Genomic DNA, 17,381 nt, shown 5'->3' with positions numbered 1-17,381 from the left:
CGTAATGCTTCAAGAGCAACGGTACTGTGCAACAATAATTTTGGCCACTCCCAAGGCTTAGATTTTATTATTCATTCTGTTCCTCTCGAGGATTTGATTTCCTTTGTTGAGACTGACCGTAATGGTCTTTCTTGTAACAGCCTTTGCCCTGAGTTTGCTCCTTCTTATTAGTTGAATAAAACTTTCCAGATTGCCAAAAAAAAAAAAAAAATTTGGGTTTATGCTTTGATTCATGGTTGTGCTTTGTCTGAAATTAAAGAATTTAAGTTTGATTTGTTCAGATTGTTTTTTCTTTTTTCAATTTCTAGGTTTGCGTTCTTGGATCTGGGTTTATGTTCTTATTGTTCTTGTTCAAGACACACTTAGATCTCAATTCATATAATTTTTAGTTTTTAATTTTTTTAATTTAGTTAAAATTAATTAATTAATTATTTTTAATTTAGATGTTGATGTGGCATTTTTTAATGCCAAAAAACATTTTTTGTTATTAATTTAGGCCACGTGGATATTAATTTAGTATTATTTATTCTTGCCGTTTGCCACTTCAGTTTTTTCCGTTTCTAATGTAACAACAGGGATCAAAACGGGAAGCGTTTTTCAGGATAGAGACTAAAAGTGGTAAAAATAAAATGTAGGGACTAAAATGAGAATCGCCTAAAAATATAAGGACTAAAAAGTATTTTTTTGCCATATATATATATATATATTTTTTTTTTTAATACCGTAGAAAAATGATTGTACTTACCGCGTGGTAGTACTTCCAAGAACATTGTCGTTACTCGTAATGCTTCAAAAGCAATGGTACTGTGCAACAATAATTCAAAGGGTTCAATAACAACAGTTTTTTTTTTTTTTTTTTTTGAATTGTTCAATAACAACAGTTAATGATAAGGAATTAGTGGGAGATAAATAAAGTGGTAGTGATGCTTTGGAAGATGTAAAACTAAAATCTAACTGGAATTCTTTTCTTATTTCCTTCATGGCGAACACAACCAACTCTCTCCCTCTGTTTGAGAAAATCCCTCGTAAAAAATTAAAAATACTATACAGAGAGGGTTTGATATCATTATCTTCTTTCTTCTTTTTTTACTCCTTGTTTGTCGTCTCTACTTCCTCATCCATTATGGTTTCACTTGGATCCTTGCCTTCCTATGCGAGTCATGGTTCACTTTCACTTGGGTTCTTGTCATCAGCACCAAATGGACTCTTGTGGACTCAACACCTATCCAGACCGCCTCTTGCAAAGGTATAAAATATCCTCTTGTCTACAATTCTCTAATCTTCAATCATGCTATGATTTTAATGATCACACTATCATTTTGCATTGCTTTTCCTTCATCGTAGTGAAATCTCTGATGTGTCATTTTTGCTATGAATTTTACTTGGTTTGAAGCATATATGAATGATTTTTTTATGTTGCTCCTAACTTTTAATTTGTGATTTTTTCATATAAAGGTACCCGAAGTTGAACTTCCCTCAGTGGAAATGTTTGTCACAACCGCAGACCCAGTGCTGGAACCAACTATAATCACCGTGAACACTGTGCTCTCTTTGTTGGCAGTTGATTACCCTTCTGACAAGCTAGCTTGCTATGTATCTGATGATTGCTGTTCTCCTCTCACCTATTACTCTCTTGTCGAGGCCTCAAAGTTTGCCAAGCTTTGGGTTCCATTTTGTAACAAGTACAATGTTCAAGTGAGAGCTCTTTTTAGATACTTTTCAGGTGATGATTCCTCAACGGCCAGTGGCAGTGATACTTCAAGTAACTTTCAACAAGAGTGGAAACGGATGAAGGTAATTTGAAGGTGTAGTTAGACTTGGATCTGAAGATTATTATCTTAAATCTAAAAAGTTGGAATATCTTAAAGAGCATATGTTGTCAATGGTATCTTAATTCAATAAATCCAAGGACAACATTTTCTGCAATTATTTACAACTAGTATGTAACCCGTGCTATCGCACGGGAATGAATATATTATTAATCATGAGTTTGTTCATATTTAAAAGGCTCAGTTAAGTCTAAATTCATATTATTAACCAGAAAATTTCATTAACAAAACTCAGAAGTATATATATATATATATAAAACAAATTTATAGGAATTTGATATCATTATGTTTCTTTAAAAGAAAAAAGGGAAGAGAGGAGAAGAAATGGAAAGGAAAATTTAGATTGTTAGATCTATATATCTGAACCATGTCATACTATTTCAGAAAACAAAGTGTTTTAACTCGTCATATTTCTTGGGTAAAACTCCATAGTGTTCCATTAAGCAGCTGAGCATGCATTCAACTACTCAAAAGATTTTCTCCAAAAAAAAAAAAAAAAATACTCAATAGATGATGAGAAGAAAACAATAGCCTATTTGACATCACTACATTATAGTCATGATACAAATTCTTACGCAAAATTCAATAGACATTATAAGGAAAATTTTGATGCATTCAAGCAAATATATAACTAATCCAAACAGCCACAATACACTATATTGACTTGGTCGAAAAATTAAAATAACTAAAAACATAGTAATCAAAGATGAAATGAGCACCCTTTCCAAGCTCTACAATTTGTTTCATAGCAATAGACACAACACAATTATTGATAAAACATGAATATTCAAATAAAATTTAACCTTTTACATTTTTAACTTAGTTTTGTCTCTTTGTTACAACAGGAATGAAAGAAACTGAAAAAATATAACTATAAAAAATTCATGTTTCCTCAGTTTCTTTTATATATAAAGTGTGTGAGGACACCATTTTTGCTGATACAAATTTAATATTATGCTTTATATTCATTGTAAGTCTTGTAAGTCTCAGAACATATCTGCCAAGAGGGACGTAGTAGTCTCTAAATTTGTGAGAATGTCCTTGCAAATCAAAATGGGAAATTGCTATTAATGTACAAAATGCAATAAATCCATCTACTTTCAAGCTGCAAATTCCCTCTTAAACTTTGATTTCAACATTAAATCCTGAGTTTGGCATCAGGATGAAGCTGCAAACGAAGAAAAAAAGAAGTTCAATATTGTTTACCTAAGAAAGAAGAAAAAAAAGAAGCCTGAAACTGGGAAAAAAATTCCAAAGGATAGATTAAGCAGTCTACATAATTCATTGAAATAATCCAATATTAAATCCTAATTTATGGTCAAGTGCAGATTTCTTCTTGGCATTCTCTATTCTTTAAAAAGACTTTTGAGAGAGGGCTTAGTTTTTTGTTCTTTTGAGTCAAAGTAGTGTAAATCTCATTCAAAACTCTAATGTGATTTTGATTGACAACAATAATCAAACACATTCAAGGCAACTCATCAAATGACAAAACACCCAACTCACATTTGCACCAAATCTAAGCTGCCTAACTCACTGGCTTTTGATGAAAGAAAGTCCAAAATCTCAGCTGAAATTTTTTTACTACAAAGAGGCAAGTACTTTTAGCTGGAAAAAAAGAGAAGAAAATGGAAGTCTAAAACTCTTCCCAAACCTATATAAAAAAGAGGAAAAAAAAAATGAAAGAAAATGTTCATCAAAGTATCCTTCACAGTAAAATATATATTAGTGCAAGGGCATGTTGTACAGCCCCTCATTTGTCCTACTTGCAGGAATGCTATGTATAAAATACAATATCACTCCAATTAAAATCAACTCCAACTATCTTTTATAGAATTAAAAAAAAATATATCATATGTTACAATGGTGTCCTTCTAGAAACAAAATATAAAGCACATAGTATGACACAAAACATAGAAATTAGCAGAGATCAAAATACTTGCAGCAAGTAAACTATTTAATAGAATTTACAAATTTCAAATTTCTCAAATGAGCATTAAAACCAAATTATGCTAAAGTAGAAATTGTCCATCAAAAGAATAATACCTGCTACAAAAAAGCTTACCATAGATATAGGATGGCAAGATGCAGAGAAATAAGTTTCAAAGAACAAAATGTCCATTGTTCCTAATTTCCTGCTTCTTTGCCAAGTTTGCATTCTATTACATGTTCGAATATATATATATTTTTAAAAATCAATTGAAAAGGGGAAAATCCCTAAACTTACCATTAAATTATGATATTCATTGTAATGCAATTACATGCCTCAATCACTGTGATTTGTGAACTCTTAGACCTTTACATCACAACCCTAGGAAAAATAATTAAAAAAAAGAAGCTCTCAAAGAACTTGTAAACAACGAAATAGAAATAACATAGGAAACCAAATTATAAAGAGGAGCAACATGTGAAAAATAACACCTAGTATGAATTTCAAATTAAATACATAGATAACTATCACAATCAAATTTATAAATGATTGAATTATAGTATTTTTATGAACTGCATCAATAACTAATAAGCAGAATTTTCGAAAAAAAAATTTTGGTTCAATGAACGAAGCAAGTTAAATTATTGATAATGAGGAGATATTTGATAGAATTTTAATAACAATAATTAATAGTTCTTATGTGATTATTTAATATTAAAAAAGTCTATACTGACACACCACTTACAGTTTCAGTACAACCTAAACTAACTTGGATTTGGTTAATAACCCAAAACAAAATGAATTCTAACCCAAATACCTTAATCAAAACCAATCCAATATTACATTACATTACATTACTCCAGTATTTCAGAAACCAAACATAGCCAGCCCAACATGAATGATATGTAAGTAAGTATTAAGATAAAGAATCCAGGCTAGCTGGGAAAAAAAAATCACAATCAGATTTTTTTTAGGGTAAAAAACAATGCTTTCGGTAAAAAATTGTGATAACAAAATGAAAAAACTACTCGATGAGGGAACATTGTTGCCACCACCATCATCATTATCGTCATACCCAACTACAGACATGTCTTCTTTACATTGAAACTCCATTCAAAATTAACACCCATTTATAAAAAAAATACTTCCTACTTTAATAATTAAAAATTTTCCTTCACCACTTTGGCAAGCTTTATAAATGCAAGAAACATCTAGAAATCCTACTAAAAAAGAGCTAATCATCACCAGCTGTTTTACAATGCATGTCAAACCTCGCTTGAATCCTCTGACATTCAACCTGTCTTTGTCTTTTCTATACTTTCTTTCCTCAAAAATATATTGGACAATCCTGACTATGAACAAATAAGTAAATCACAGCCACAATAATTGAGCCAAACACCACATCATTTTTTCTCATATGCTCAATTTTTTTCAAAATTAGCACTCTTCTTCTTACTAAATTCTGAGATCTCTTAGGTAACCCACTCAAGGATTGTTTTATTTTAATACTCTTCACATGTAAGCAATCACTCAAACTTGTTTTCATAACTCATGTTTGTGTCATAACTCATAGCTTTCTTAGCCCTGCAACCCATTAAAAAAAAAAAAACTTTACTGGTAGTAGCAATTTTTTTGGATATGGGTTCTCATTTAAACTCTAATTTTCTTTTCTAAGAAATGCTTCCTTATCTGTATATATCTAATTGTGTTTTCTAGATAAGCAATAAGTAGTTCAAAATTCATAGTTATCATGCTTTTCATAGGAATAACCCACCAAATTATTCAAAAAGTTTTTCATAGGCACAAAACATAGTAGAAAATTACGAAAGCAATAAATGATAATAAACCAAAATACAAAACTCAAACAATATGATCCATACAAATAAAGAACTATAATAACTCTCTACATCGGAATGTTAAAGGTTGAGCATAAGGAAATAAATTCATAGCTATAAATAATTATATATATAAACACATTCAAAACTTTGTTTTTTAAATAATTCAGTGACAGGAAATTACAAAAGGCCACAGATATAACAAAAATGGGACGATGATCATTTGACAATCCCAACTTTTTTTTACAAATCAAATAGAAGAAGGAAATTAAAAGGAAGCAAAAACTTACAAAAGGATTTAAGTTTGGCAGCTTTTCAGCAGCAATTGCATGATGGTAATCTTGCCTACCATATCCACTTTGGGGTGTTTAAAACTTTTTTCTACACCTACACATCAATAATACTATCAATGTTAACTTTGGAGCAAATAGCAGATCACTAATTTTGTTGGTCCATGATTGTAAGAATTTACAAATAAAATAAAAACTAAACTTCTAGCTTACTATTGTCATAAGGTAAGGCAATATTTATAAAAATTTGAATTAATATCAATATCAATCGATTGTTTTTATTACTAATGTCATAAATGATGACATGGTTTGTCTTTATAAAGGATGGAAGAACATAATTCTTTAGAATGCAGCTCCTAATCTACAATTGAAAATATTAACTACAAATTAAGATCATTCTTATCTGATTAAAACCATTATAGAAGGAAAAAAGAATAATTGTTTATAATATTTAGCTTTCTGCATCAAACAGGGAAATAAACACCAGATAACAAATTTATTTTAGAAAACAATAAAGCTTCTATGAGAAATTCCATAAAACGTACTCTAAATTTTCTAGGTTTAGCCTATCAACTACTCAAAACACATAGATTTTAGAAATATATATATTGGGTAGTGTTGGTGTAGTAATCTAAAGCATTTTCTTATCTTTCTTATTCTCTTTCTCTCTCCTTCACTCTCCTCTGTCTCCCTCACTTGCTAATCTGGCATCAAGCTACTATCCCAACTCTTATAACCTGCATTTAGTAGGTAAAATTTTCTCAGTTGTTTAATCAGTCATTGATGATCATAAAGAGGATTTAAAACGCAACATCAGACTCATAACATCAAGATTACATAAGAAAATACAATTCTCATGCAGTCGTAGATATCTCAATAACATGGCACTACACAGTACTAAACATTACCTCATATTTGTTCAGTCACAATGGCCTAATGCTTGTCATGTTGCTTTACCTCTTAAGCTTTATCTTACGTCTGGCTTCCTGGACAGCTTCTACATCTGCTTGCCTTTTCTTCCACTCACCTTAAAATAAAATCAGAATTAAGAAACAATTGACCAAAAATTCAATTCAAGCCTTTCTTTGAATAGTTTGATGGGAATTGAGAAACCAAGGAAAAAATTGATTTGAAAAAAACAAAAATAGATAATGGAAAATCCTTAAGAGAGAGGTTGAAGCATAGTCAATCTGTGTTTTCCATGCCCAACAACAATAAAGACAGATTACATGTCACTACTTTCATTTTTGCAATAAATCTAATGAAACACACATGAACAATTTTGATCTGTTCTGAAAACCCATTTATCAATGAGGTTTACCAACAAAAAAATTGGGATTATTCAACTGACATGATTATCAATTTTCTTGTTAACTCTTCTCATCGACATTTCTTCAAACATATGAAACCAAAAAGATACAAAAATTGGAATTATTGTTAGTAACAAAATTAATGGCAATGCAGGCAATCCATAGTAATAGAGAGAAAAGAAAAAGCACTTAATATTTCAATATAAAACAAATATTGAAATCAATAGAAAAGCAAAAACACCAAATAAGAGATACGATAAAGGGGAAGAATTGACAATTTCTTCTTCTTCTTTGGACTTGGCTTCCCATTCAACACCATGAATTCAAAAACAAAATTAAAAAATAAAAAAATAAAATTTAAAAAAATTGGCTTTAATTAATAGTAAACATCAAATACCAAATCAAATTCACATATAAACAAACAAATGTTTTCCAAGTTTCACACTGTAACAAAGCAAAATGAAAAGAAGAAATCATAAAAGTACTGCCCATTTCATAAAGTAGAACATTCACATACAAAATGATAGTTCCTTAATACAAATAAATTCAGCAAAGAAAGAACAGAATGAATGAATGAATCATAATTTCCCAAATCAAAAAAGGAAATAGTTTTATACAATTTGAAACGGTAATTGAATAGGAAAAAAAAAAAAAAAAAAAACCATGCCTACCTTCTACTAAATCCATATATTTTTCAATAGGGATAAAAGTTTTTCTGTTGGTCCATCCACATAGTGGGCTGGAAACTCAAACCTGGTCCTTACAAATATAATACTTAATTTATATTGCATTTTGGGCATCCTAATTGCTAGGCTAGTCATGAAGATTGCATGGTGTAGAGTGGTTATCCAAAGGTCATTTATTTTCAATCTTTTACTACTATACAGATCTATATATACAAAAATAAAAGAAACCCAAATTCACTACCAACTAATCTATTGATTCCAAAATAAAAGAAGCACACAACAAATCAAAGCCAATGGATCTTACTCCATAGACTTTTTCACTCCAAGAAAAATTAGGAACAATGTACTTCCTTTGCTTCTTTTACTCATTTTCGGGTTTGTCTCTTGAGCCTCAAATAAAAATGTTTTTTTTTTTTTTTTTTTTTTTTTTTTCTTTTGTGCGCTAAAACTATCAAATAAAAATGTTAATGCAATAGAGAATGTGAATAAACACATCTTTTAACAATGGAAATTGCTCTAGAGATGCAACATTAACTCTGACGAATTGCAAATTGAGTCAAATTCTTAGCTGCAACATTAATAGATTAGTAGCGCAGTAGATATCCCAAGTATGAAAGGAACATATAAGGACTTTTATCTCAGCAAAAATATGTCCACAACATCATTTAGGAGAAGAGAAAATTGCTTTAAGAAGTTCATATACAATGCCTTCCAATTATATCAAAAAAGTCAATCTTAAAAGCAGCACAAACATGAAGTACCTATATACATCTTTTGGTCTAGGAAAAAAGAGAGTAGTTTTTTAATTCCTAATGGACAAGAACTCTGACCCAACACAGGAAACATTCTCACACCTCTCTCCTTGCTGCTCCTGAGTTTGAAGTTCACGCTTATTTCCTATTTGCAAACACTAATTTTTCCTGAAAATACAACCACTTCAAAGTTCAAACTATCAAATTATCCCATCCAAGAGTATGTACAAAATTAAGATATTGATGTTAATAGCCATCAAAAGCCAGTAATACCACTAATGATTCCAACTTCATTATTAAAATACTTTTCACTTCAACATTAAATCGAGCCAAGGTTTGAATATCCTATGCACATGCTATGCAACGGGAATACCCAATACCACTTAATTGCAAACATTAAAGTGATGTGTACATACAAACTGATGGATGTCATTAAAAAAAATAAAAAAATAAAAAAATAAAAAGAGAAAAAGATTGCAGAGAAAAGGTAAACCTTGGAAGAGAACTCAAACTCTGTAACTGGTGAAGAATGATATTTAGAATAGGTTGAATTGAAAATTGTTTGTGAGAGAAAGAATTGGTTATGTGTGTGTGTGTGTATATATATATATATATATATGATGATTATAGATGATATATAAAGGGAATCGAGCTAAACGTTCTCTTCTTTCAAGATCATATAGTCATAAATACTATATTGAGATTGAAAATATTGTATTGAGATTGGTAAATATTATTATTGAGGCCATAATGCTTATCCGCAAGTCCAAGACAAATCTAGTGATTAATTTAGAATGGACATTGGAATTTTTGGCACCAACAAATAATTTAAGACACATGGCACAAAATTATTGAAATTGGTGTGGTCCTCACATGAATCTAGACACATGTCACACAATTAGAGTTCTAATTTGGAATTGCAATCTAGACACGTGGCACAAAATTAGAGTTCTAATTTGAAATTGCAATTTGAGTTTCTCTCTGCTTCACCTATTATTTTATATATAGATTATTGAGGTGAAATACTGAATCGAGATGTGGAGGGAATTAGTTTTGTCTCTAATACAAGGGACAACAGATACAGAATACCTTATCTTTTTGTTTGTTGACTTGTTTGTCTTTCATGTTTTGTAGGATGAGTATGAACAGCTTAGTGCAAAAATCGAGGATGCCGTCAAAAACCAAAACATGTGATTTAACAGCTTTCTCCGAAATAGATAGAAAAAATCATCCAACCATACTCAGGGTATTTCCATCAGCTCTTTCATAAAAAATGTCATTTTAATACACTAAAAATCCATTTTATCATTTTAGCACATCATTTTACAACATACCATTTATCAGATGTTCTATACTTCAATTCTATATATTAAAATAATATTTACTACACATTAAAATAATATATTTTCTCAAAACCCAATAATATACAAAAACACAGTCCCGACAGTCACCACCAACCAAGAACCAAGAACCACCGCTACAACCACTGCCACAACAACCACTGCTACAACCACAATCACCGGTCCTCCAACAAATTCCAAATTCAAAAACCTCAACAAAACCCCACCATACACTGATACACAGCACAGCCCGTCACCACCATACCCAAGCACAGCCCACCACCACCACCCACAGGTAAAACCCACCACCACCAAGCAAGGCTAAACTCCACGGCGAGGCCGAACTCCACAGTGACGGCCGATCTCAAGGGCAACACCCTAGGCAGAGGAAAAAAAAGACAGAGAAGGAGAGTGACAGGGGGAAAAAAAAAAGATAGAGAAGGCGAGGAGAAAGTGACAAAAGAAAAAAGGGGGAAAAAAAAAAGCAAGAAAAAGGGAGAGGTGGAGGTTCTGAAGAAGGAAAGAAGAAGAAAAAGAAGAAGGAAAAAGGTGAACTGAGAAGATGAATTAGGCGGAGAAAGAAAGAAGAAAAAGAAAGAGAGAGAAGAAAGAGTCATAAATGAAGAGAGAGAAATAGAATAAAAAAATATTTTTTTTATAGAACATCTGTCCGTACCGTTCCATTTTTGGAATGGTACTGTTCACATGTGCTAAAATTTATAGGATATAGAACACCTCATGAGAAGGATTTTTTGGTGTTTGGTGTGTCAAATGCCAAATATTTGGCATTTGGCACACCTGATGAGAGTGCTCTCAAGGTACTCTTTTATGGATTCGGCTTCTGTCCAGTGGTCATTGGCCATTGGACCTGTTAAGATACAAATATGGGTCTGTAATCTAATGTGTCCAGTAGCACTGACCACTAAACAGAAGCCAGATCCCTTTTTTATAGTGTAGGCAATTAGGCTATGGCCTAGTGCGTGCATGCATACAGCATTAGGAGAAATTATACCATTTCACTAAGAGATTTTTACCTATTTTAAAATGTCAAGTTAGAAAAAAATTTTAAATAAAAATTAATTACTGATTTAGTAATTTTAAATAGATGTGAGTCTTTTATTAGAATGGTAGACAAGTGACGTGGTTTACTATGAGGATGGTATAATTTCTCCAGCATTAAGCAGTTTTCTAGATCAATATGCTATCATTTTAGGAAACTCGTCATCTTTAGTGTAAAAAATGGAAAATGCTAGAAATACTAATGTTTTTACAAATTGTTGATATAGTGAGTAGTTATTAATAAATAAAAAATAATAATATTAGTAATGAGTATATATGAGAACCAGTAAGAATTAGTCACAACAACAATTTGTAAAAATGTTGTAAAATAATTTGTGGTTGTAATACTACTTGTAAAATAATATGAAAAATGTTAAAATCACAAACTATTTTACAATTTTTTTTATTTTAATTTTTACAGAGTGCTGATGTAGTGTGTGATTATTCTTAATATATATATATATATATATATTTTATAGATCTAGAGTGGTTATTTTTAGTTAGTGTTACATAAATTTTTTTATTGATATTTAGATATAAAACACCACTTAAATTTATCATCTTAGGCAACTCTATTGAGCCAGCCCTAAGATTTATACACACACTATAGGAGTGTAGTTTGTAGACTTTAGAAGTGTAGTTTGCAATTTATCCTAAAAGTTTTAATGACTTTAGCATTTTCCAAAATTTAATGATAATAACTGTTTAAAAAAAAAAAGTTAGTCTACTATTTTTCTCACCTCCAAAAGGGTCGATGAAATATTAGACTAATAAAAACTCAACTCAATTGAAAACCATAAGCACCTTGGGGAAAAAGTGTTGGCTTTAAATTTCGTAAATCAATATTATATATGGTAGATTGTCAATATTAGTTACCTAATCTTTTACATGGCCACACACTAGACAATTTCTATCTCTTTCTTAACATCATCAAAACTTATAATAATGCATCATCTTATCTAATTAAGGTAAAGTAAACATCTTTTCTTAAAAAATAATAAATTTTTATTTCTTTTTATTAAACCTTTGAATCAAGATATTTGATTCCCTATATAAAATTAAATTTAATTTGCATAGTATTAATTCATCAAATTAAACTTTGTTTAGTTAGTGTTACATAAATTTATTTTATTGATATTTAAATATAAAACACCACTTAAATTTATCATCTTAGGCCCTAACTCTATCGAGCCAGCCCTAAGATGTATATACACACTATGTATATGTATATATACCCTTAAACAAAAATCCATGGTTAACACTGAATGAAAGTCCATGGTTAACACTGAATGAAAGTGCACAAACTCAAAGTGAATTCAAATTTACGTTAAGAATCACTAGTAAAATGGTAATGAAGCCTAGTATACCATCTAAAAGGCTTATTTTGGTTTTGTTATTGTAGGTTATATGGGAGAACCAGGAGGGTATTTTAGATGGGTTGCCAGGTTTGGTCTATCTGTCCAGAGAGAAGAGGCCAAATCATTCACATCATTATAAAGCGGGTGCTATGAACGTTTTAGTAAGAAGTTTCTTACGCCAAAGAAATTTCAAAAAGTCTTATATGATTTTTATAAAACCTAATAGCTTTGATACATATTTAATTTCCATTTGATTGTTTTTATATTGTGAGTAGACTAGAGTCTCTGGGTTGATGACAAATGCCTCCTACATGCTGAATGTAGACTGCGATATGTATGCCAATAATCCAAAGATTGTTCTTCATGCAATGTGCCTCCTACTTGGCTCGAATAGTGAAAAAGAAATAGCATTTGTTCAGTTCTCACAGGCTTTCTATGATGGATTAAAGGACGATCCATATGGCAATCAATTCGTGGTTACTTATGAAGTGAGTCAAATTTTAAAGTCTTCCCAAACAAGTCTTTTTCCTTTTCTCTACCAACTACAAACAATGTAATTTGTACCATATATAGATTATAGTGTGCTATATATGCACTAACGAAAAGTTGCTAATGAGGCAAGTGGTTACATTCACTAATTGCTTTGGTTTGGTATTGCTAGTATATGGCATGCGGAATTTCTGGACTGCAAGGAATCTTCTATGGAGGAACAGGATGTTTTCATAGAAGAAAAGTTATATATGGCTTACAGCTAGATAATATAGATTCAATAAATGGTAAGAAAATAAATTTAAATTTTCATTTACCATTCCTCTACAAAAGTAAATAGAAAATTTATTTTTAATACTTTTATGTGAATTAATTTTATTGGTAACACTAGAAATGATAAGCATAAGGTTAGTTATGTAATTTTTTATTCTTTTTTTTGTTTTTAAATTTTTTATAGCATCATCAACTGTTTATATATTTTTAATAAATTGGGTTTGGCAGAAGAAATACTAAAAAGAGTTGGGAGTTCAAAGGAGTTGATGAAATCAGTTGCCCATGCTTTGAAGGGAAAGACAAATTCACCAGATCATCTTTCAAACTCAATTGACACAGCATACCAAGTTGCCGGTTGTGGGTATGAGCATGGTACTAGCTGGGGTAGACAGGTTAGGGAATAAAATTAATGGTACTAACTACTAACTATGCATTATATATTTACATTTTTATTTTTATATAAGACATAATATTGAAACCATTGATATTCATATCTAAAATTTCCCTCATTTTTAAATTCTAGTTATCACTATTAGAAACACCTGGAATTGGTAGTCCTCATTTTATTAATGGATAGTTTTTTTTTTTTTTTTTTTTTTTTTTTTTTTTTTTAAATTCTCCTTCTATTTTAAGGTGGAATTAATTTAGTAAAAAATCTTGTAGTTTAGTGCCATTGCCTATTAGTATTTTATATAAACAGATTTAGAGTCGAATCCTCCACTCTCATTGTTGTAAACATTCAATTTTTTTTTTTTTTTTTTTGTTTTGAAATCTAGTTTGACATGATATTATTCATACTTTTGTTAATTTTTTCTGTTGGTTGGGCCACTCTCATCATTATTATTATTTTTTCTAGCTGGGTTGGCTATATGGATCCACAGCAGAGGATATTCTCACTGGGCTAAGGATTCATAGTAAAGGTTGGAAGTCAGCTTTTCCAAGGCCCAACCCACAGGCCTTTTTAGGGTGTGCACCTTCTGGTGGGCCTGCCGCAATGACCCAACAGAAGAGGTGGGCTACCGGTCTGCTTGAAGTTCTCTTAAGCAAAGACTGTCCCATATTGGCCACCCTTTTTGCAAAGCTCCATTGGAGGCAGTGCTTGGCCTATCTATGGGTCTTCACATGGGGCCTACGCTCTATCCCAGAGTTATGCTATGCTTTTCTGCCCGCGTATTGTATCATCACAAACTCCCATTTCTTGCCCAAGGTACCTTCCCATGCATTTTATTCTTGGTAAAAATGTACTTTTGGTTCCTACATTTTAGACTTTATTACAATTTGGTCCCTAAATTGATTTAGATCCTAAGTCAGTCCCTGATTTTCAAAAATCATTTTTAAAATAGTTCCTACTGTCAACCCAGTGACAGAAAATACTGAGGTGGCAAACGGCGTGTCTTACTTGCTAACATGGTGCTAATATGGATATGAAAATATTATTAAAAATACCACGCCAGCATCCATGTCAGCGTTTTAATGACAAGTTAGCATTTTAATTAATAAAAAAATAAAAATAATTTTAAAAAAATTAAACTGAAAAAATTCAAAATCAAAAACAAAAAAAGAAAAAACTTTTTCAATTCTCTCTGTCTGTATTATTATTATTATTATCTTTTTTCAGATCCTCTCTTTCTCTGTCTCTTCCATTTTCTCGTTGGTCACGCGGACGATGTGAGAACGAACTCCGGCGAGACCATGACGGACTCAATGGTCCCCAATGGAACCTCCAGTCGGATTGAGCAGTGGATCACGATGATCACGCACTTTTTGTTCGCGTTGGTTATGCCGAAATTTCTGAATCTGGCCGACCTCGCTGTGGAGACCAGTGACTGAGCCGAGGCAAGGTCTTTGCACTCCACGGCGAAGATGAGCGGTTCGAAGCGGAGGACAAGTTCGGACTCGAGTTCGGAGCAAGTTGGTGAGTCAGGGAAGAGGAGGGAGATGACCGAGTCGGGATCAGCCGGGTCGTGGGAGATGAAGAGCCAGAAGCCGCCTTTGGATTTTTTGTTGGGTTGGGTTTGGTGTATGGGTTGGAAGAGGATAGAGATACGGCCAGAGCAGGAGCTGGTGGGGAAGGAGCAAGGGTGGTTGTTGAGCCGGAGATATAACTGCTTTTTTCTGGGTTTCTGTAGGGGTGGGTGGTCTGTAGTGGAGGTGGAGATTGGTGTGGTCGTGGAGATCGGTGTGGCCATGTTTGTGTTTCGGAGATGGAGTTGTCTCGGTGAGTTTGGTTTTGTGTTTATGGGTGTTTTTTTTTTTTTTCCTCTGATGTGGATTTGTATATTTATTTCTTGGATTTATTGGGTTTGATTTACTAGAGGTTTATGGGTTTGATTTCTTGGATTTATTGGGTTTGATTTATTGGATGTTTATGGGTTTGATTTCTTAGATTTATTGGGTGGTTTATGAGTTTGATTTCTTGGATTTATTAGGTTTGATTTACCGGATGTTTATGGGTTTGATTTTTTGGATTTATTGGGTTTGATTTGGGGAAGAACATGAAGCATGAAGTTCATATCCTGGGGAAGAAGAAGAACAATGTTCTTTCGAAAAATAATGAAAAACAAACCCATTTTTTAAACTCAAAATTTTAAACTGAAAAAACTTTTTTTTTCTTAATTTAATTAAATTAATTTTTATTTATTTATTTATTTATTTATTTTAAAATTTCTGACCTGGATTTTTGTTTTAATTTTTTATTAATTTAAATTTGATGTGGCATTTCAAAAATGCCAAATAAGTTTTTTTAATAATATTTTATTATCCACGTCAGTGCCATGTCAACAAGTAGGGCACGCCGTTTGCCACCTCAGCATTTTCTATTACTGGGTTGACGGTAGGGACTACTTTAAAAACGATTTTTGAAAATCAGGGACTGACCTAGGACCTAAATCAATTTAGGAACCAAATTGTAACAAAACTCAAAATGTAGGGACTAAAAGTGCATTTTCGCATTTATTCTTTTTATGTACATTTAAATAGTTTAATATCTTTTTTTTTTTTTTTTTTTTTTTTGCTTGCTAAACAAGCAGTTTAATATCTTATATCATGCATAATGATCATGTTCATCATATGGTAATAGAATACATGTGGAATAAGTCCAAATTTGACAAATCATATTGATGCTGTGACAATGAAAATATAAATCACTCATTTTTCATGTCATTAATAGAGGTCAATCAACTTGATACAGCTATTTACATTATTGGAAGCTAAAACTGTGTTCATGCAGGTCCAAGAGCAAGCCTTTTATATAGCAATAGTTGTTTTTGTCATCCACCACCTTTACACTCTATCCGAGTACTTAAGAGCTGGCCTCTCAGTCCTAGCTTGGTGGAACAACCAGAGAATGGCGAGAATAACCACAATGACTGCATGGTTGTTTGGATTTCTAAGTGTCATTCTCAAACTCTTAAGAATATCCGAGACAGTCTTTGAAGTTACGAAGAAAGACAAATCCACTTCTAGTAATGGCACTCATGATGTAGATACCGGTAGGTTCACCTTTGACGAGTCCCCAATTTTTGTGCTAGGCACAACCATTTTAATGGTGCACTTGACTGCGCTCGTTGTGAGCTTGTTAAATCTGCAACAGCCAGCTGATGATGGGCTTGGTTCAGGGCTAGGCGAGGTCTTGTGTAGTGTGTGGTTGGTGCTATGCTTCTGGCTATTTTTGAAAGGACTATTTGGGAAAGGAAAGCATGGAATTCCCTTATCCACTATATGCAAGTCAGCTGCATTAGTGTTATCATTTCTACACTTGTGTAGAATGACTATAATGGGTTGAGACTTTGGTCATGAAATTATTTTGTTTTCTCACAGTGGGTTGAGACTTTGTCCTTGAAATTATAAACTCAAAATGGATTGAAACTTTAATTTAGAAAATCAAAAGCTGTACTAAGTTGTTAGTCATTGAAGTAGGTGATTTAGGGTATGTTCTGTAGGGAACTAAGCCGAATTTCCCAACCTATGAAAAACAAAAAAAATAGAGAAAACACACGCCAAAGAAGAAAAAAAAAAAAAACAATCATAAACACAAGACAATATTTACGTGGTTTGGCAATTTGCCTATATCCACGGAGTTGCAGGGATTTCACTATTTTCAGAGAAGACAGAATACAACAAGCGGCTACAATATTTTCTCACTATATAAGACACGGCAACCGACTCTATAAAAACTCTATAAGCCTCAGTAAATCTCCCATTAAAAACCACGCAATATTATTCGGGTCGGAT

The 17,381-nt window shown here is 32.0% G+C and overlaps 1 pseudogene; it reads left to right on the top strand.

Annotated features, from left to right (window-relative positions):
- Positions 1-960: 960 nt before the first annotated feature.
- LOC115954786 lies at positions 961-17,063 on the top strand (annotated as a pseudogene).
- The last annotated feature ends 318 nt before the right edge of the window (positions 17,064-17,381 follow it).

The sequence above is a fragment of the Quercus lobata genome, chromosome 8 (genome assembly GCF_001633185.2).
Source record: "Quercus lobata isolate SW786 chromosome 8, ValleyOak3.0 Primary Assembly, whole genome shotgun sequence".
Taxonomy (NCBI): Eukaryota; Viridiplantae; Streptophyta; class Magnoliopsida; order Fagales; family Fagaceae; genus Quercus; species Quercus lobata.
Note: the sequence above shows the minus strand (reverse complement) of the source record. Positions and strands in the feature narration are given on the sequence as shown.